Source organism: Podarcis tiliguerta (genome assembly GCF_965153285.1).
Source record: "Podarcis tiliguerta genome assembly, chromosome: 10".
Classification (NCBI taxonomy): Eukaryota; Metazoa; Chordata; class Lepidosauria; order Squamata; family Lacertidae; genus Podarcis; species Podarcis tiliguerta.
The window spans coordinates 944,174-966,044 of NC_139543.1; the positions used below are offsets into that span (position 1 = coordinate 944,174).

Consider the following 21,871-nt stretch of genomic DNA (forward strand, 5'->3'; position numbering starts at 1 on the left):
ATCCAGAGCTGATGAAGCGGCTGGGCCAAAGCCGAAAGGACGCTCAGTTGCGGATATGCCTGGAAGCGAAAGGAAAGTCCAATGCTGTAAAGAAAAATATTGCATAGGAACCTGGATTGTAAGAACCAAGAACCTGGGTAAGTTGAATGTGGTCAAAAATGAGATGGCAAAAATAAATATTGACATTCTGGGCATCAGTGAACTAAAATGGACGGGAATGGGTGAATTCAGTTCTGATGACCATCATATCTACTACTGTGGGCAAGAAACCCGCAAAAGAAATGGAGTGGCCCTCATAGTCAACAAAAGAGTGGTGAAAGCTGTACTGGGATGCAATCTCAAAAATGATAGAATGATCTCGATACGAATCCAAGGCAGACCTTTTAACATAACAATAATCCAAGTTTATGCACCAACTACTGGTGCTGAAGAAACTGAAATTGACCAATTCTATGAAGACTTACAACACCAAAGAAGGATGTTCTCCTCATTATAGGGGATTGGAATGCTAAAGTAGGGAATCAAGAGATAAAAGGAACAACTGGCAAATTTGGTCTTGGAATTCAAAACGAAGCAGGGCAAAGGCTAATAGAGTTCTGTCAAGAGAACAAGCTGGTCATCACAAACACTCTTTTCCAACAACACAAGAGACGACTCTACACATGGACATCACCAGATGGGCAGCATCGAAATCAGATTGATTATATTCTCTGCAGCCAAAGATGGAGAAGCTTTATATAGTCAGCAAAAACAAGACCTGGAGCTGACTGTGGCTCAGATCATCAGCTTCTTATAGCAAAATTCAAGCTTAAACTGAAGAAAGTAGGAAAAACCACTGGGCCGGTAAGATACAATCTAAACCAAATCCCTTATGAATACACAGTGGAAGTGAGGAACAGGTTTAAGGATTTAGATTTGCTGGACAGAGTGCCTGAAGAACTATGGATGGAGGCTCGAAACATTATACAGGAGGCAGCAACGAAAACCATCCCAATGAAAAGCAAATGCAAGAAAGCAAAGGGGCTGTCCAACGAGGCCTTACAAATAGCGGGGGAGAGAAGGCAAGCAAAATGCGAGGGAGATAGAGAAAGATACAGGAAATTGAATGCAGAATTCCAAAAAATAGCAAGGAGAGACAAGAAGGCCTTCTTAAATGAGCAATGCAAAGAAATAGAGGAAAACAACAGAATGGGAAGAACCAGAGATCTGTTCAAGAAAATTGGAGATATGAAAGGAACATTTTGTTCAAAGATTACCATAATAAAGGACAAAAGTGGTAAGGACCTAACAGAAGCAGAAGACATCAAGAAGAGGTGGCAAGAATACACAGAGGAATTATACCAGAAAGATATGGATGCCTCGTACACTCCAGGTAGTGTGGTTGCTGACCTTGAGCCAGACATCCTGGAGAGTGAAGTCAAATGGGCCTTAGAAAGCATTACAAATAACAAGGCCAGTGGAAGTGATGGTATTCCAGCTGAACTATTTAAAATTTTAAAAGATGATGCTGTTAAGGTGCTACACTCAATATGCCAGCAAGTTTGGAAAACTCAGCAGTGGCCAGAGGATTGGAGAAGGTCAGTCTACATCCCAATCCCAAAGAAGGGCAGTGCTAAAGAATGCTCCAACTACCGCACAATTGCACTCATTTCACACGCTAGCAAGGTTATGCTTAAAATTCTTCAAGGAAGGCTCAAGCAGTATGTGGACCAAGAACTCCCAGAAGTGCAAGCTGGATTTAGAAGAGGCAGAGGAACCAGAGACCAAATTGCAAACATGCGCTGGATTATGGAGAAAGCTAGAGAGTGCCAGAAAGACATCTACTTTTGCTTCATTGACTATGCAAAAGCCTTTGACTGTGTCGACCACAGCAAACTATGGCAAGTTCTTAAAGAAATGGGAGTGCCTGATCACCTCATCTGTCTCCTGAGAAATCTCTATGTGGGACAAGAAGCTACAGTTAGAACTGGATATGGGACAACTGATTGGTTCAAAATTGGGAAAGGAGTATGACAAGGCTGTATTCTGTCTCCCTGCTTATTTAACTTATATGCAGAATTCATCATGCGAAAGGCTGGGCTGGATGAATCCCTAGCCGGAATTAAGATTGCTGGAAGAAATATCAACAACCTCAGATATGCAGATGACACAACCTTGATGGCAGAAAGTGAGGAGGAATTAAAGAACCTTTTATTGAGGGTGAAAGAGGAGAGCGCAAAATATGGTCTGAAGCTCAACATCAAAAAAAACGAAGATCATGGCCACTGGTCCCATGACCTCCTGGCAAATAGAAGGGGAAGAAATGGAGGCAGTGAGAGATTTTACTTTCTTGGGCTCCATGATCACTGCAGATGGTGACAGCAGCCACGAAATTAAGAGACGCCTGCTTCTTGGGAGGAAAGCAATGACAAACCTAGACAGCATTTTAAAAAGTAGAGACATCACCTTGCCAACAAAGGTCCGTATAGTAAAAGCTATGGTTTTCCCAGTAGTGATGTATGGAAGTGAGAGCTGGACCATAAAGAAGGCTGATCACCGAAGAATTGACGCTTTTGAATTATGGTGCTGGAGGAGACTCTTGAGAGTCCCATGGACTGCAAGAAGATCAAACCTGTCCATTCTTAAGGAAATCAGCCCTGAGTGCTCACTGGAAGGACAGATCCTGAAGCTGAGGCTCCAATACTTTGGCCACCTCATGAGAAGAGAAGACTCCCTGGAAAAGACCCTGATGCTGGGAAAGATGGAGGGCACAAGGAGAAGGGGACGACAGAGGACGAGATGGTTAGACAGTGTTCTCGAAGCTACAAACATGAGTCTGACCAAACTGCGGGTGGCAGTGGAAGACAGGAGTGCCTGGCGTGCTCTGGTTCATGGGGTCAAGAAGAGTCGGACACCACTGAACGACTAAACAACAACAACAACAACCTGGAATGTTAATGATTTAAATGATAAAAAGAAAAGAAATAAGGTGGAATTTATACTCAGCAAACAGAAATTGGATTTGATATGTTTGCAAGAAACTCATCACAAAACAACACACAAGAATTTTATCCAATAAGAAACTGGGACTTGATTTTGTTTCTTCAGATAACTCTAAGAAGAACGGAGTTGTAATATACGCAAAAAAGCATTTGGAGCCGAAATTGATCTATAAAGATTCACAAGGAAGGGTCGTTGTGATAGAAATAATAGTCCAGGGGGAGAGAATTAAAGTTATCGGCTTTTACGCACCGAATGAAAAAAAAAGTGAATTTTATCAAAAGTTGGAAAGAGAGTTGGGGGAGTTTATTGGAGAGAAAATTATATTTTTAGGTGACCAAAATGGTGTGGTAAATCCTGATTTAGACAGATCCAAAAAGACTACTAAAAAACAGCAAATAAAACTCCCCAAAACCTTTTTTCAGTTAGTAGATTTGTTAAGTTTAGAGGGCGCATGGAGAATACAAAATCCGACAGTGAAAGAATACACTTTTTTCTCCTACCCTAATGACTCAGTAGGAAGAATTGATGCCATCTGGCTAACAAAAGATTTGACAGTCAAAATATGTAATTCTGAAATTCAACCAAAGACAATAGCTGATCATAATGCAGTACAAGTAACGATTACTTGGGGAAAGAGGAAATCTATAAGATGGAGATTAAATGAAACTTTATTGAGAGATGAAATAATAATAGAAAAAGCAAAAAAGACCTTAAAGGAATTTTTTGAATTGAATTTAAATAAGGGCACCGATTTAAAGATAGTCTGGGATGCTAGTAAAGCTGTCTTAAGAGGTTTCTTTATTCAACAAAACGTAATTCAAAGAAAACAAAAGAAAAACAACAACAAGAAATCCTAGAGGAGATTAGAAAAAGCGAGCTGGAATTATACAAAAAACCAAATAGTGTAGAATTAAAAAGAAATATTAAGATCCTACAATCTCAATATTTAATGTTAATAAATGCAGAAATGGAATGGAAACTAAGATTATTGAAACAAAAAACCTTTGAACATGCTAATAAACCAGGAAGGTTATTAGCATGGCAATTAAAGAAGAGAGAGGCAGAAAGGCTTATAAATAGAGTTAAGTGCGAAGGCAAAATAATAAATAACCCTAAAGAAATAGAGAAACGATTTGTCGAATTCTTTAGAGAATTCTATAAGGAAGGAAATGAAACAACAGAAGAAGTTAAAGAATATTTAGAACAGAACGGTCTTCCAAAACTTACTAAAGAACAAAAAGAACTGTTGAATGCCCCTATTACGAAATTCAAAGAGCAATTAAGGAAACAATGATAGGAAAGTCACCAGGGCCTGATGGCCTACCGGCAATATATTATAAAAAATTTGAGGACATACTGACTGACCCATTAAGAAGTATTATGAACAACATCTTAAAAGATGGAACCATGCCGGACTCATGGAAAGACAGCCTTATTGCATGAATTCCAAAACAGGGAACGGACAATCTACTTATTAACAACTATAGGCCTATCGCACTCCTAAATAACGATTACAAATTATATGCAAATATTTTAGCCGAAAGAACAAAAAAAGTCTTCCAGATGATTATACACAATGACCAAGCTGGCTTTTTGCCCGGGAGGCACATTTATAGCAACACTAGAAACATTATAAACTTATTAGAGTATTTAGACTTAAGAATAGAAAAGAAGGCAGCCTTAATGGACATAGATGCTGAAAAAGCTTTCGAAAGGGTCTCCTGGAAATTTATGAAAGGTCTATTAGACCATATGGATTTTGGTATATAGTATATAAAAGGGATTGAAGCAATATATTCAAAACAAAAAACAAAAATCATAATAAATGGAAATTTATCACAGGAGCGTGAAATCAGTAAAGGGGTCAGACAAGGTTGCCCACTATCCCCCTTAATTTTTATATTAACATTGGAAGTTTCATGTAAACGAATTAGGGAGGAAAAAGAAATAAAAGGGATTATGCTGGGAAATAGAAGTTACAAAATGAGGGCATTTGCTGATGATCTAATTATAACTACGGAGCAACCAAAACAGAGTTTAACAAAGGCGTTGGAAATAATATATGGCTACGGTAAAGTTGTGGGGTTCAAACTGAATTTAAACAAGACAAAACTATTAGTTAAAAATTTGTCGCCAGATGAAAAAGCAGAATTAGAAAAAATAATACAAATTAAAATCTCCCCAAAAATCAAGTATTTAGGATTATGGATAACACCAAAGAATATTAACCTGTATGAAGATAATTATATTAATTGTTGGAAAGATATCAAAAGACAGTTGGAGACATGGACAAGCGTAAATTTATCATTCCTGGGCTGTATTTCGGTAATTAAAATGATAGTCTTACCGAAGCTACTCTTTTTATTCCAAACGATTCCAATTATAGGAAAGACCAGCAGTATTGACAAGTGGCAAAAAGAAATTTCTAAATTTTTGTGGAAGGGTAAAAGACCAAGAGTAAAGCATAAGATATTAATAGATACTGTAGAAAGAAGTGGCTTCGGGTTACCGGATTTGAAGCTATATTACGAAGCCTCATGTCTTCTCTGGTTGAAAGATTGGTGTTTGTTAAAAAGTTGGGATATTTTAGATCTAGAAGGTCATGACACCCATTTTGGATGGCATGGCTATCTTAATTATGGGAAAATAAAGGCACACCAGAGTTTTTCAAATCATATAATAAGAAATGCTATATATAAGGTGTGGGAAAAATACAAAAGATATTTGGAAACAGAAAACCCCAAGATGGAACTCCCCATTAGAAGCAATCGCTGTTAAAAAAACAACAACATCAAAGAGAACTGGATAACGTATAACACAATATTAAGGGAGGAGGAGGGTCAACTAATATTGATAAGTTATGAGAAAATAAAACATCACTTTTCTAGTTGGCTAGATTACTTCCAGGTGAATGAAATGTTCAGACAGGATAAGCAGGTAGGTTTTGAAAAGGAGCCTTCAAGATCTGAAAGAGAATTACTGAATCGTAAAACTAAAATAATCGCAAAAATGTATAGACTTCTTTTAGACTACGAAGTAATGGATGAGGAGGTTAAGGCTTCAATGATAAAGTGGGCCCAAGATGTGGGCCGTCCAATTATGCTAAAAGATTGGGAAAACTTATGGAAGGTAAATTTGAAATTTACAGCCAGCTATAATATAAGAGAGAACATGATGAAAATGGCTCATAGGTGGTACCTCATTCCTTCCAGATTATCAAGAATGTATAAAAATTTGGCAAATGCTTGTTGGAGATGTGGAGGAAATAACGGTGACATGATCCACATGTGGTGGACGTGTGAAAAGATTAAGATTTTTTGGGGGGAAATATACGATGAATTAAAAAAGATGATGGAGATAACTTTTACTAAATAACCGGAGGCATTTCTAGTAAGTATTATAAAGAGATCCCAAAAAATCTAAGAGAGGTATTCTTGTATGCAACCGCAGCGGCTCGTATACTTATGGCCAAGGGATGGAAAGATCATGAGGCTCCAAAAATAACAGATTGGCAAATCAAATTTCAGGAATTGGTGGAGACAGCTCAATTGACTAGTAAACTCAGAGGTAACTCAAAGCAAAAATTTGCTGAAAAATTGGATGGTTATAGAAGATATGTTCAAAAATACAGTAATAGTTTTGACTCCTTGCTAGCATTCGAGTGATAAAGGAACTAAAAGGAGGTGGATAACAATTAAGGATTTATTATGTTTTCAGAATGTATTAGAAAAATTATATAGAAAGGTTTATTGTTTTGTGTACATTCAAATGTAAGATAAAATATATGCAAAGGGACTTGACAGGAAGTCAAAGCTGAAGAAAACTTTTTGGAAGATAAAAGGGGAAAAATATTTACTTTCATTATTATCATTTTGTGTGCGGGTGTGGGTGTCATATGTGTGTTGTTGTATGCAATGTTTGGGAGGAAATAAGATGGTAAATAACAAACAACAAACTAAATATCGTATGTAATTTTTATTTCTTAATTGTATTTAGTGGTAGTATGGCTGTATTGTTTTTTGTAACATAAAATCATTCAATAAAAATTAAAATAAATAAATAGTAACACCCGTCAATTTTAATTCTGGCAGCCATTGGCAAAAGTCTCTTATTACTCTCCATTATATGAGCAATAATTCATCAGCAATGTAAGGGTCTTTTCCAAAATGGTGCCAGGCAGCATCTTGTGCCAAGCTGCAGCCACAATGTTCTGGGCTGAAGGGAAAAAGCTTGTCACAATTTACAGCCCCCAACTCCTCCCCTGTAAAACTCAACACAGATCCAGGAAAACGTGCACTTTCTGTGCCTCTACAGAGCAAGAAATGAGAAAGCCAAACCATATTTGTCTGCTAGTTGGTCACCTTTTGCGGATCCAAAAAGACTTGGGTGAGGGGAAAACCTTCATGGATCCAGCACATTTCTGCTAGGGAAGAAACAACAGCCATGAAGATTGACTGCTAGATCACAAGGACTCAAGGTCCCTATCGCCATTGTCATCATTTCCCTTTTCTGCTTTTTATCAAAACATTGAGTAGATGTTACATCGCGAGCCTGACGCTGTCCTGTAAGCCAATGACATTTTGAAGCGGCACACCTGCAAGAATACCTTGAACTACAGAGATCTCCACCAATTCTACATATCATATTTTTCGCCCTATAGGACGCACTTTTTCCCCTCCAAAAATGAAGGGGAAATCTGGGTGCGTCCTATGGGGCCGCCATCCCGCTGTTCCTCAACCTGCTTCGGTTTCCCCGACCTGGTTTTTTGGGGGCGGGGGGGATAAAGGAAAAAATTGTTTCCTTTATTTCCCCCCAAAAAACCTAGGTGCGTCCTATGGGACGGAGCGTCCTATGGGACGAAAAATACGGTACTCATTTTCTTAACCAAACAGGGTATCTTTCCATTTTAAATGCCAGCAGATATTCTGCTTCCTCCTCCTTATCCTTTTCACCCTAACTAATAAGGACATTCAAAACAGTTACCCAAGATACCAGCCATGTAGAACATTTTGTCTAGAAAGTCAGATAGACTGAAATAGGCTGAAATAGTCTAGAACTCGTTCTTATAAACACATCACATCTTAAATTCTATTTCTACTGACCCAAGGTTGCTAACAGAAACAGAAATAGTGAATAATAATCAGTATGTTGATTTTTATTTCCTCCCAGGGAACTCCCAAAAACTTTTTTAAGTAACAGCCAATTGTATCCAACTAAGTTCTACTCAGAGCAGACCTACAGAAATTAATAAACCTAAGTTAGTAATGTAACATTAATGGTCTACTCTGAGCAGGATTAGCACTGAATACATCCCAATATGATAGGTGTATGTGCATTAATATGTTGACATTATTTCGAAAAGGATGAAAGGGTGGTGCTTTCAGCTGGATGGATGTCAGGGAACTGCCATCAGTGCCGGAGGGAGAGAGCAAAATCCAGAGGGATTCCGGAGAGCGTCCCGGGATTGGGAGAGGCAGCCCATCTTCTGTGGAAGAGAATCAGCGTAGCACCAGTGGAGAAGGGGGGCAGATGGGAGAAGGGGCGAGGCAGTCCCATGACTCCTTGCCGGGGACCAGCGGGGAGAGTAGAGGTCCTCCGTTGCCTACGCCCTCCTTGCGCAGAAGGCTTTCGCGCAGAGAGAGTAGGAGAAGACTAGGCATCAAAGAGCTTCTTTGCTGGAAGAAGTTTAAGAAACGCCCACTGACGGATTCTGCCAGCGATTGAGACAGCCACGGGTGAGTGGCTGTCCGGACAGGTTCACTCAGCCAATCCAGCCAGGTGTTTGCACCGGCTTACGCACGAGCAACCCCTAGAACCATTACAATGGAGCAACAGCTACCCATAGTGTATAGACCTCCATCATGAACACAAATCCTTATGTTTCCACACGAATTTTAGGAAAACTCATAAAGGGCCTCATACTATCCTCTCCTTCCCTATGGATATTAACTCAAAGGGCACAATCCAGGCTTCTGCAGATGCAAGAGCCACTTGCAGAAGATCCTGATCAGGAATAGCGAAGAGGCTATTTTGCTGTCTGTGCAAAAGGAGTGGCTGTTAGGGTGAATGGATGTGGGAGTGCAGCGTGGATGGCACTTGTTGTTTAATATAACACCTTTCATCAATATATCCCAGGGCGGTTCATAGAACCAGTTGTTCTTGGCACCCAGCTGTCTCAGGCTGTTGTTGGAATCCTCCTGTCTTGGGAAACATTGGAGGAATGCGCCTTTGGGGGTGAAGTCAAACTGCTAGAAGGTTGTAGCACCTGCTATGGCTGTAGAGGCTTGACAACCATATGTCAGGAGTGCTCTGATGGTGTTTCCTGCTAGGCAGGGGGTTGGACTCGATGGCCCTTGTGGTCTCTTCCAACTCTATGATTCTATGGGAGAGACATGTTTTGTTGCAGGTGTGGCAGATGAAGGTGTCCGGTTGTGCTGCTGCAGGTGCACCATGGCGTTTCTTCTCTGCGCTCCTCCCAGGGGGCCATTCCTCCTCTGGTCACTGTTATAGATGCACCACCTGTCTGTCTCCAGGTACTGTGCTCATCTGCAAGGGATTCCCATATAACAGGGTTAATGTAGCCAGCCTTCATGTCTCACCTGCAGGTCTCTTTGTAACGCAGAACTGATCAGCCGATGGGCCTGGTGCCTGAAGCCAGCTCCCTGTAGATCATGTCCTTGGGGATCCTGCCATCTTCCATTCTGCGGACATGACTGGAGTGCCAACATGCTGGGAATGTGGGCTTGGGAGAGCACATCTTTCTTTGAGACTCTGTCCTGCCGTGTGATGCCCCAAATCTTCCTGATACAGTGCACGTGGAAGCATTGAGGCATCACTCCTGGCAGTTGTAAGTTGCCTAAGACTCACTTCCATAAAGCAGCATGCTCAACATGCAAGCCTGATGCTTTTTATATTTCTATCCAGTTCTTCCTTTTACTCAGCTGCCCATGTGTAGGCAGGGAGAAAAATAAAGCTCATTATTAGGGCCCTCTGCACTGAGTTGCCAGCTTTAAAATGGCTACTCAAATACAAGTCATCATTCTTTGTAAAAATGCAACATATAGTATTCACTCACAGGAATGGTAGCCGGTTTTGTTACTAACACTAAAGAGCATACAATAACTGAGGCTATGTCTGAGGGCCCTGCTTGGTTTGTTTTACTGATGTACCGCATGCAGCAGATCATAATTTCTAAAACACTGTGGCCAATCTGATCTTCTCTCTCATTCTATAAATTAGCAGTCAGAAATTCTTATTTTGGCCTCCTTATACCATTCAATATACATGAAATAAATTGTATATTGTTGCTGGAGGAAATACCATTCACCCTAGGTGTCAATTCTCTGCACGCTTACATGGGAGTACCACTGAATTAAGTGACACTTGATTCTCCATGTTTATAGGATTACACTACACAAAAATTGCAGAAAAACATCCCTGAAGAGCATGGTCAGAAGTAATGAATACACAATCCCACCAACTGCCTACCTTTACGGACAATTTAAAGCAAAAACTGCTTCTCTAACTCAGCATAGTGTTGTTAGGTTTCTCATTATGATGAACAACAGAACTGCACATTTAGAGGCTACAAAAATACTAGCTACCTTTGCATCATCTGCCCACAAAGCTAATGCTTGCCTCTCCCTATAATTTAAAATGTCTATTTTATCAAAGGGGTATATGGGGTGTTAGGGGAGCGGGTAGTATTTTTGGTGGGGGGCACATCATGCTCCTTCTGCGGTGCTTTGTACACCTTTGGTTCCCCCCCTGCACTGCTGCAATATTAGGATCAGGCAAGAAAAACCTGACATGATTGCCTCACTAACCCCAGCACCACTCATTTGTTCAAGAGACAGAGCTGTGCACTCACCTGAAATCACGCCTCCTTCCTATCTGCACTTCCATCAGGGCTACTCTTCTCATTTTGAAAAGCACAGCTCAAGAGTTTATCCACACATACCTTCCATTTCTAGAATTACATACATGCTAAGACTGGTGCCACTGCCAGCCAACTCAAATTTCAAAATGAATGGGGTTTGGGACACTAGCTTTTAGGTGCCTCCCCCCCATCTACCTGGGCTCTAACTCTAAAGCAGTGTTTTCCAACCTGTGGTTTATGGACAAGTGGGTTGTGAAGCCTGTGCAAGTAGGTCAGGGCCTTTATAAGTAAATCCCAAATAATTATTGCTTGTGATCCTTAACTGGCATGATCCTCTTACAACATATTGTTTTGTCGGCATACTATAATGCTACGTTAACACTTGTAACTAAATGTCAGAAAGGCTCAAGTCTTACATTTCCATACTCAAGAACTACTCTCTGAGGATGGCAGGATTGAAGACCTATAGTCCAAAATTAATGTGACAATAAATCAATTTGTCACCATACCAGATAAATTTGGGCTTGTGGGTCACCATACCAAAATGGTTGGGAAACCACTGCTCTAGGGTATATTTATTCTGCCCCTTTCCCCACCATGTCAACCTATGCATTCCTGACTTGAGGCAAGCTATTTTTGTTTCAGCAGTTAGGGACATGCACTTGTGTATGTTACTGGCCACTCCATTTAAAATGCTTGTCATTTGGTTTGATACAACTCCGGCTTGCCTCTGGTCAAAGTTTTTGACCCCAAGGAAATGTACCGTATTTTTTGCTCCATAAGACACACCTGACCATAAGCCGCACCTAGCTTTTAGAGGAGGAAAACAAGAAAATAAATATTCTGAACGAAACAGTGGATGTATGAATTTTGTGGTTCACACTGTGGCCACAGACATGTGATTTGATGGTGAGTTTGGGGTAGCCCAATGCAAAAATCCTGAGAATCCGTGTGGATCCGTGCTTTGTAACCATGTTTTTGCGCCATTGCAGCCCCATGAAATGTATGTATGGTTTTTTTAGTGCAGGCTGTAGCCATGGACATGCTATGTGATCTGGTGAATTTGGGGTGACCCAATGCAAAAATCCTGAGGATCCATGTGGATCTGTGCTTTGCAACCACGTTTTTGCGCCATTGCGGCCCCAGGCAAAAGTGGGTGTGTGATTTTTTTGGTGCAGGCTGTAGCCATGAACATGCTATGTGATCTGATGGTGAATTTGGGGTGACCCAATGTAAAAATCCTGAGGATCCATGGGCTTTTACCTCCCCCCTCCCAGGCAGCCTCCTTTATCACTAGCCTCCCTTATCTCCCTCCCAATCCCTTACCGATCAGCTGCTTCCTTTCAACACTCCCTTCCCTCTTTTTTGCCTTAGTGTCTTTTCCTTAACTAGAGCAGTTTTTTGCTCCTCCTTTTCTTCTAATTTCTCTCCTCATTGCTTTAGTCTTCCTGTCTCCTCTCCTTCCAAGTTTGCTGTCTTTCCCTCCCCCCTCCCAGGCAGCCTCCTTTATCTCTAGCATCCCTTATCTCACTCCCGATTGGCAAACAATCAGTGGCTTTGTTTCAACACCCACTTCCCTCTTTCAAAAAAAAAAAAAGCATGATCTGCTTTTTGTCCCTGGACAATTCGGCTCCAGGGACCACGCACTCGCTCCACAGACTTTTTCCCTTACTTTTTAGGAAGAAAAAAGTGTGTCTCATGGAGCGAAAAATACAGTAAGTTCACTTTACTGGAAGACAGAGGTATCAACACAGTTTCAACTGCTGAGTAGGAATAGATACATCACAAAAACAGTTTTACAATTACTTGCCAAAGTTGAAACTTAGAACAAGTCATGATATCAAGGAAACAAATGCAGTAATCACCATGAAAAATACAGGAAGAATGCTGATCTGCATGCAAGTTATATATTACTCTAAGATTGGCGACAATGCGAGAGAACAACAAACTCAGCAAGATTCACCAATGCAGCAGACTGTTCTTATTGCCCCATCTTCAGATGATCAGATTTTGTTACAGTGCTTTAATACCTTTATGAATTAACCATCTGTTCAACAACATGAGAAAGCCAGACTAAGATGAATAAAATGCCTCTCCATACAAAGTATTTTCTTTAAATATAAAACATGAGCAGAGAAAAGAAATGTAAGGCTTTTAACAGCAGCTTTATTTTATCTGATAAGCACAATGAGGAGAAAATAATGGTTTTCCTGCCCGTTGCTTACTTTTTAAAAAGTCAGTTCATGGAGATGGAAACTACCTAGCAAAAGAAACACATCCATATAAACAAAAATCTGTAAGACTCAAGATGGCACAGACGTTTAAGATGGGGCTTTTTCTTGTCCTATAAAAATCCCAATGGAACAGCTGTGGGAAAGATTTAAAGTTGTTAATCTAGCTTCAGTTTTAAGAAGATTTCAAAAAATAATACAACCTGTACAACTGTTTAATGCAACTGGCACTATAAAGGGAGAGAGACACATTTTAGATTACAAAAAATACACGAGGGAAAGATAGCATAAGGTACAACAAATGCAATAAAAACTTCAAAATACATAAGAGCTTGAAAACATATTGATTCTGTTTGAAGAGTTTGAAGAGGAAGGAGCAATCAAAGATCAGTAAGTATTTATAGCAACAGTAATTATATAGTCTGTCTTAATAAATACTTTTAATCATGTAATCTGCTTCAGAGAAACATGCCATTAGGTCACTATGCAAATTTACTGGTAGTTGTCTGTCAGACACAATAATTTAACTATAAGCGATCAAACCAGACTTACTTTGAAAAAGGGCACAATAAATCATTATAACTTAAACAAGTCAACTTCACAATTTTGTCTTAAAACTACACAGGACCGACTCCCCCCCCCCCCCACACACACATTTTCTCTCTACAGTTCACATATTATGGCCACCTTGCACAATATTTCACCCCCTATATCTGTGCAGGAAAACCTTACTGACTTGGAGAGGATCTGCAAAGAGGAGTGGGACAAAATGCCTCCTGAGATGTGTGCAAGCCTGGTGGCCACCTACAAGAAACGTCTGACCTCTGTAATTTGCCAACAAGGGTTTTGCCACCAAGTACTAAGTCATCTTTTGCAAAGGGATCTAATACTTATTTCACTCATCTCTGACTTTTGTCTTCTGGGTTTCTGGGGGTTTTCCTGTTGTTATTCTGTCTCTCACAGCTACAATAAACCTACCATTAAAATTATGGACTAGTCATTTCTTCGTTAGAGGGGAAACGGGCAAATTTAGCAGGGGATCAAATACTTTCCCCCCTCACTGTAGGCCAACAAAAGGGCCTCTGGGGATTATGCTTGCCTTATGTTTGTCATATTATATGCAGATTTTCGATGGGATTAAGGTCTGGAGACTGGCTAGGCCACTCCAGGACCTTAATGTGCTTCTTCTTGAGCCACTCCTTTGTTGCCTTGGCCGTGTGTTTTGGGTCATTGTCATGCTGGAATACCCATCCTCGACCCATTTTCAATGCCCTGGCTGAGGGAAGGAGGCGCTCACCCAAGATTTGACGATACATGGTCCCATCCATCGTCTCTTCGATGCAGTGAAGGTGTCCTGTCCCCTTAGCAGAAAAACACCCACAAAGCATAATATGTCCACCTCCATGTTTGACAGTGGGGATGGTATTCTTGGGATCGTAGGCAGCATTCCTTCTCCTCCAAACACGGCGAGTTGAGTTGATGCCAAAGAGCTTGATTTTGGTCTCATCTGACCACAACACTTTCACCCAGTTCTCCTCTAGGTCATTCAGGTGTGCACTGGCAAACTGCAGACGGGCCTGAACATGTGCTGTCTTGAGCAAGGGGACCTTGCGGGCTCTGCAAGATCTCAGTCCTTCACGGCATAGTGTGTTACCAACTGTTTTCATGGTGACTATGGTCCCAGCTGCCCGGAGATCAATGACAAGTTCCCCCCATGTAGTTCTGGGCTGCTTCATCACCGTTCTCCTGGTCATTGCAACTCCATGAGAAGAGATCTTGCATGGAGCCCCAGACCAAAGGAGGTTGACAGCTGCATAAACTCAAACAGGGGATCGTTTAAACTCTGCTAAATTATATAAACATTCTCACAATTTTGTGTTTCTTCCATTTGCGAATTATTGCACCAACTGTTGTCATCTTCTCACCAAGCTGCTTGGCAATAGTCTTGTAGCCCAGTCCAGCCTTGTGCAGGTCTACAATCTTGTCCCTGACATTCTTGGACAACTCTTTGGTCTTGGTCATGGTGGCTAGTTTGGAATCTGCTGGATTGATTGCTTCTGTCAACAGGTGTCTTCTGTACAGGTAACTGTAAGGAGCTGGGATTACGGGTAAAACCTCTCCCTTACAGCGGGTGCTTCTAATCTCAGCTCATTACATACAGTGAAGATACCAGGTAGCCTGACATCTGGCTGGTTGATAGGAGATCAAATACTTATTTCACTCATTATAATGCACATCAATCTCTGACTTTTGTCTTCTGGGTTTCTGGGGTTTCTCCTGTTGTTATTCTGTCTCTCACAGCTACAATAACCTACCATTAAAATTATGGACTGGTCATTTCTTCATTAGATGGCAAATGGACAAATTTAGCAGGGGATCAAATACTTTTCCCCCTCCCTGTACTAGCATCACAATAATAACAACAACAGTATAGAGCAGAGACACCATCAACACCACTCCAAACCATGGTTCGACAAGGACTGCATCAGTGCTAAAAAAAAGTTCTCATAAACTTATATCAAGTATTTGACTCCAATGCATCTCCAACTGCTCCATTAGACCCTCCTCCATCACAAAAAGCACTATAAGCAATTGTTGGCTTGAAAGAAAAAGGGAAGCAGCAAGAAATGACTGGACATGGGTTATCCAGGCAGCCAAACCCAGTAATCTTTCAACTTTCAAACTTGCTGGTAGTACAAGTTTTATAATGAAGTCTTAAGGTACTGTGGGCTGACATTATGAAATAAAAATGTCATGTTCAGACATTTCATCAGAGACACAAAAGTGTTAACTTCAGCTAGCAGACTCAGAAACAGAGGAATGACGGGGTTTCTTTTTTCTTTTTACATTTCATGATCATTTGACTATTTGTTCACAATTTGTGACACGTGTGAATCATAGAATTATAGAGCTGGAAGAGACCACAAGGGCCATCGAGTCCAACCCCCTGCCAAGCAGGAACCACCATCAGAGCACTCCTGACATATGGTTGTCAAGACCTCCAAAGAAGGAGACTCCACCACACTCCTGGGCAGCAAATTCCACTGTCGAACAGCTCTTACTGTCAGGAAGTTCTTCCTAATGTTTAGGTGGAATCTTCTTTCTTGTAGTTTGGATCCATTGCTCTGTGTCCGCTTCTCTGGAGCAGCAGAAAACAACCTTTCTCCCTCCTCTATGTGACATCCTTTTATATATTTGAACATGGCTATCATATCACCCCTTAACCTCCTCTTCTCCAGGCTAAACATGCCCAGCTCCCTTAGCCGTTCCTCATAAGGCATCGTTTCCAGGCCTTTGACCATTTTGGTTGCCCTCCTCTGGACACGTTCCAGTTTGTCAGTGTCCTTCTTGAACTGTGGTGCCCAGAACTGGACACAGTACTCCAGGTGAGGTCTGACCAGAGCAGAATACAGTGGCACTATTACTTCCCTTGATCTAGATGCTATACTCCTATTGATGCAGCCCAGAATTGCATTGGCTTTTTTAGCTGCTGCATCACACTGTTGGCTCATGTCAAGTTTGTGGTCAACCAAGACTCCTAGATCCTTTTCCCATGTACTGCTCTCAAGCCAGGTGTCACCCATCTTGTATTTGTGCCTCTCCTTTTTTTTTTTTTTTTTTTTTTTTTTTTTTTTTTGCCCAAGTGCAATACTTTACATTTCTTCCTGTTAAAATTCATCTTGTTTGTTTTGGCCCAGTTCGCTAATCTGTCAAGGTCGTTTTGAAGTGTGATCCTGTCCTCTGGGGTGTTAGCCACCCCTCCCAGTTTGGTGTCATCTGCAAATTTGATCAGGATGCCCTTGAGTCCATCCTCCAAGTCGTTGATAAAGATGTCGAATAAGACCGGGCCCAAGACAGAACCCTGTGGCACCCCACTAGTCACTCTTCTCCAGGATGAAGAGGAACCATTGATGAGCACCCTTTGGGTTTGGTCAGTCAGCCAGTTACAAATCCACTGAGTGGTAGCATAGTCAAGACCGCATTTTACCAGCTTCTTTACAAGAATATCATGGGGCACCTTCTCAAATGCCTTGCTGAAATCAAGGTAGACTACATCCACTGCGTTCCCTTCATCTACCAGGCTTTTAATTCTGTCAAAAAAAGAGATCAGGTTAGTCTGACATGACTTATTTTTCAGAAATCCATGCTGACTATTGGTGATCACAGCATTCCTTTCTAGGTGCTCACAGACCTTTTGCTTAATGATCTGCTCCAGAATCTTCCCTGGTACTGATGTCAGACTGACTGGGCGGTAATTATTTGGGTCCTCTCTTTTCCCCTTTTTGAAAATAGGGACAACATTTGCCCTCCTCCAGTCTGCCGGGACTTCGCCTGTTCTCCAGGAATTCTCAAAGATGACTGCCAGTGGTTCTGAGATCACATCTGCCAGTGTGCAAAGATTGTTATTTGATTCAACTCTCAGATTCACATGACAACAACAGGGACTAGGGGGGATGTAATTGAACTTTAAACAAGAATCTGGAAGTCCAGAAATTTATGATTCACATGAACTAAACCCCTTTTTAAAATACATTTTTCCCCAGGCAGTCCAGCATTCCTAAAACTTTTTCAAAAGCTGGTACAGGGGTAAGCTGCAATTTATGAAGTTGCAGTACATGCTGAACATTTACCTACAGCTTACATGGATTTGGCAACTCAGAGAAACAAAATCCTATGCTTTAGTCCACTAATGCTCCTCAACCTAGCGGTTTCAAGATAAAAGTGAATCTGTTTTTCCTCAGTGCAAACAATCTCTTAATTATTCTATACAAATATAGAGGGATGGAAACCTCTGCAAAAACTTTTCCTCTCAGATGCCACTTTACCCTAAAGTCATTTTGAAGTCAACTAAAGCACTACACAAACAAAAAAAGCACCAGTAACTTATCAGTCTAAAGAAGTGTCACTAAGGATCACATGAAAAATTGTTTTAGAGTAGTGGATAATTACTTCTTATAATGAAGATTAGCCAGGAATAGTTGCTTAATCAAATTCAGCTCACAAACATGCTTGAATGACAGAACCAATAAATATATTTCCCTAAATCTGCCTAGATGTCATTTTTCAAAATGAACTCCGGTAAAAGGCATTTTTATGTGTTATTTTTAAATTGGTTTTATGTTGTTTTAATTACATCTGTAAGGCACCTTGGGAAGATTTCCCTGAAAGGCAGCATACACATTTCTTAAATAAAATTCAATGCAAGTCAAAAAACAAACAACTCTTAGACACAATTGTGAGAACTCACACAATAATTACAATGGAATCCTACAATGCTCAAAACTAAGTCCCACTACGATCAATGAGACTCAGGCGTGCAGAGGGTTACAAACCTAGTGACAAAATTCTCTTGTACAATTACTCTTGTAAATTTACTCTTGTACATTTACTCTTGTAAAACCAGAGTATCTTCTATGGAATTTCCATAAGAAGGGAACCTGAAATTCTAACATTAAAAGCTGCCATTTTTAAAGCCACTCTCTTCTTCGGAAATCAATGGCCTTAGAGTCTGTCTTATGGCTTTAACTAGACTGACATTCACATGAATGGCTCCTGAACAACTACTTTGAAAAAAATGTTTTTTGAAAATAGCACTGCATGCAGAAAATTAAATGCACTGACACCTGAAAAGTGGAGTAATTGGTCAAGGTAAACATGTGGGTGAATCACGTTCCTTCCGTTACACACAAAAAACTTCATTGCTCATCCCCTTGCTAATGCTTCTGCCTCTTCCTATTGCTGGCTCTCTAGACCAGGGGTCGGCAACCTGCGGCCCACGGGGGTCATTTTACCAGCCCACGAGCTGCCCCCGAACCGAGCCACCAGCTGAGTCCCCGCACGCTGCACTAAACCAGTGCAATGCGGGGAGTCACATGCGCAGACGCCAAAAATCGCTCATGCGTGCCCGCAATCTGGCCCACAGAGGGGGCTCCACAGCAGTGAACCCCCCAGGCAAGGTCAGCCTTGCCAACCCCTGTTCTAGACAGAAGCCCTCCCCCTCCCCCAGCAGAGAAGCACTTTGTACCCCAACAGGAAGAGGTGGCAATGACAGAGTGGGGAGCCAACAGCTTAGTATATAGAGTGCAAAATTCATTATAGGCACACATTTAAGTTTTTTTTAAAAAAAGCTCAAAACTCATTCTCAGCATTGAGAATTTCTTTATTCTTGTGCATTTGCCTCAATGCTTTAAAGGATTTTCTCATTAGGAAAATCAGGGTTGGTTTACACAGGTGAGCTGCCTTTATGCAATCCCTTCTGCCAACTCCTAAGTACACAGATTATACAGATAAGTATATTATACATTAACACATCATGCATACATTACTGCTGCACTTTTTGGAAATGGCACGATAATGGAAACTGTGGGCACCCACCTGTAGAGTTCACACAGGTAGGGCTTGCATATTTCAGCCTCCCCCCTCCCCCAATCACCCCAGAAGACAGGATCACACTTCAAAACGACCTTGACAGATTAGAGAACTGGGCCAAAACAAACAAGATGAATTTTAACAGGGAGAAATGTAAAGTATTGCACTTGGGCAAAAAAAATGAGAGGCACAAATACAAGATGGGTGACACCTGGCTTGAGAGCAGTACATGGGAAAAGGATCTAGGAGTCTTGGTTGACCACAAACTTAACATGAGCCAACAGTGTGACGCGGCAGCTAAAAAAGCCAATGCAATTCTGGGCTGCATCAATAGGAGTATAGCATCTAGATCAAGGGAAGTTATAGTGCCACTGTATTCTGCTCTGGTCAGACCTCACCTGGAGTACTGTGTCCAGTTCTGGGCACCACAGTTCAAGAAGGACACTGACAAACTAGAACGTGTACAGAGGAGGGCAACCAAAATGGTCAAAGGCCTGGAAACAATGCCTTATGAGGATCGGCTAAGGGAGCTGGGCATGTTTAGCCTGGAGAAGAGGAGGTTAAGGGGTGATATGATAGCCATGTTCAAATATATAAAAGGATGTCACATAGAGGAGGGAGAAAGGTTGTTTTCTGCTGCTCCAGAGAAGCGGACACGGAGCAATGGCTCCAAACTACAAGAAAGAAGATTCCACCTAAACATTAGGAAGAACTTCCTGACAGTAAGAGCTGTTCGACAGTGGAATTTGCTGCCCAGGAGTGTGGTGGAGTCTCCTTCTTTGGAGGTCTTGACAACCATATGTCAGGAGTGCTCTGATGGTGGTTCCTGCTTGGCAGGGGGTTGGACTCGATGGCCCTTGTGGTCTCTTCCAGCTCTATGATTCTATGATTCTATGATTCAATCAAGGCAGCCTACTTGCATAAAACACATAGTTACAACAGCTAACTCCCGGGACTATAGAAGGAGCAGCTGAAGGAACTCTGCTTCCCCTTCCCTACTGGAAAGAACATCTGGCTCCCATAGCCAGCTGTCTTGGTACTAAAGAAGTGAAGGAAGCAGAGTGTGACCTCTCCCCACCAGTCAGAGGCATGTGGGCTGCAGGGTCACTGTGGTACTTTTATCCCAGGAAAATCACCAGCTGGATACAAATGCCTGTAACAAGTCACCACTTTATTTTGGCCTTGTCAAACCAGATCTCCCTCCCTCCTTTTCACTTCTGTGTCATATTCTTTTTAGTTTGTAAGTCTGAGGGCAAGGCCTGCCTTTTATTTAAAAAAATTGTGAGCCAAATTGAGATATATTTGCCTGAAAATAAAAGGGTAACAGGCACAGCACCTGGAATTGGTCATTCTCGCATTGTTTCATCCTATTATATTAAAAGTATTCAATAATATACTGTTCAAGCATGATCAATACTGTGCTAAGTGAGATTCAGCATCTAGTATCTAAGTAACTTCCAAAGGCCTGGGAAGCAGACATATGCCATCAACCCTCCCGCCCCCCTATTCTGTCACCACTACTGCAGAAAGCCAGGAACCACAGACCTCCAGCTATCTAAGAGGCCCGGGGGGGCTAACTGTGAGACTGCTTTCCAGACATGGTCAGAAATTGGAGCAAAGCACATTTCTATTATTTATAAAACTTGTTCATTGTGTGTTCTGTGTACACAGAAATATTTCAAATGAAGAAATACTAAGTTGGTTACAGTGCAGTGTAGTTGTTAAGAGGGGACCAAGGGTCCAATTCCCACTTGGCCATGAAGCTCCGCAGGGGACCTTGGGCCAATCAATGCCTCTCAGCCAAACCCAGCTCACAGTTGTGGTGGGATTAGATGAGAAGGGAGAGAACCAGGTCCGCCAGCCTGTGTGAAAAAGGTTTGATAGGAATGCAATGATTAGATTAATAATAGCATAATTACATTCCACAAGATATATGGAAATTAGGCAGAAATGTATAATCCTTTGCCATTTTCCCATTCAAATGATTGCTGATTTGCCTATATGTTTAGAGAACTTTCTTTGCTAGTTGAAGCTGAAGCGGTGAAGGCTCCAGCTGCAATGTCCAACAATATCCACACAAAAACCAGACAGTAGTAAGTCTCAAATTATACCTGGTGTTCTAAAGAAGAGAAATAAAAAGATTAGGTTTCCTAATCTGTCCACATCCACAAAAGATAACATCTTAGCAGAGACATAACAAGTAGCTGTTTACATTTCCCCCTCTTTTCAGGTATCTGATGTGTGCATATTATCTAGGCCTTTTCAGCTTAAATGAAGGAAACGTGTATGTGCACATTGGCATAACACATAGATTTGAGAACATCACAGACTGAAGTAAACCAACACCCAAGACTATTCAGTAATAGGCAAGATGCTTGTTCATACACACAACAGTCTATCTTGGGGGGGG

At 41.3% G+C, this 21,871-nt stretch overlaps 2 protein-coding genes and 1 long non-coding RNA gene across 4 annotated transcripts in view; 1 reads left to right on the forward strand and 2 right to left on the reverse strand.

The window, feature by feature from the left end:
• The window catches only part of LOC310658343, a 66,151-nt gene extending 51,699 nt beyond the window's left edge, over nucleotides 1-14,452 (forward strand). Inside the window, exon 3 of the long non-coding RNA XR_014502253.1 lies at nucleotides 13,814-14,452. This is a non-coding gene — a long non-coding RNA (uncharacterized lncRNA). The remainder of the gene's footprint in view (nucleotides 1-13,813) is intronic.
• The window catches only part of NUDT5 (nudix hydrolase 5), a 1,423,229-nt gene that overhangs the window by 910,296 nt on the left and 491,062 nt on the right, over nucleotides 1-21,871 (reverse strand). The gene's annotated exons all lie outside the window — the stretch shown is intronic.
• Nucleotides 1-21,871, reverse strand: part of RASSF8 (Ras association domain family member 8) — a 106,863-nt gene that overhangs the window by 74,254 nt on the left and 10,738 nt on the right. The gene's annotated exons all lie outside the window — the stretch shown is intronic.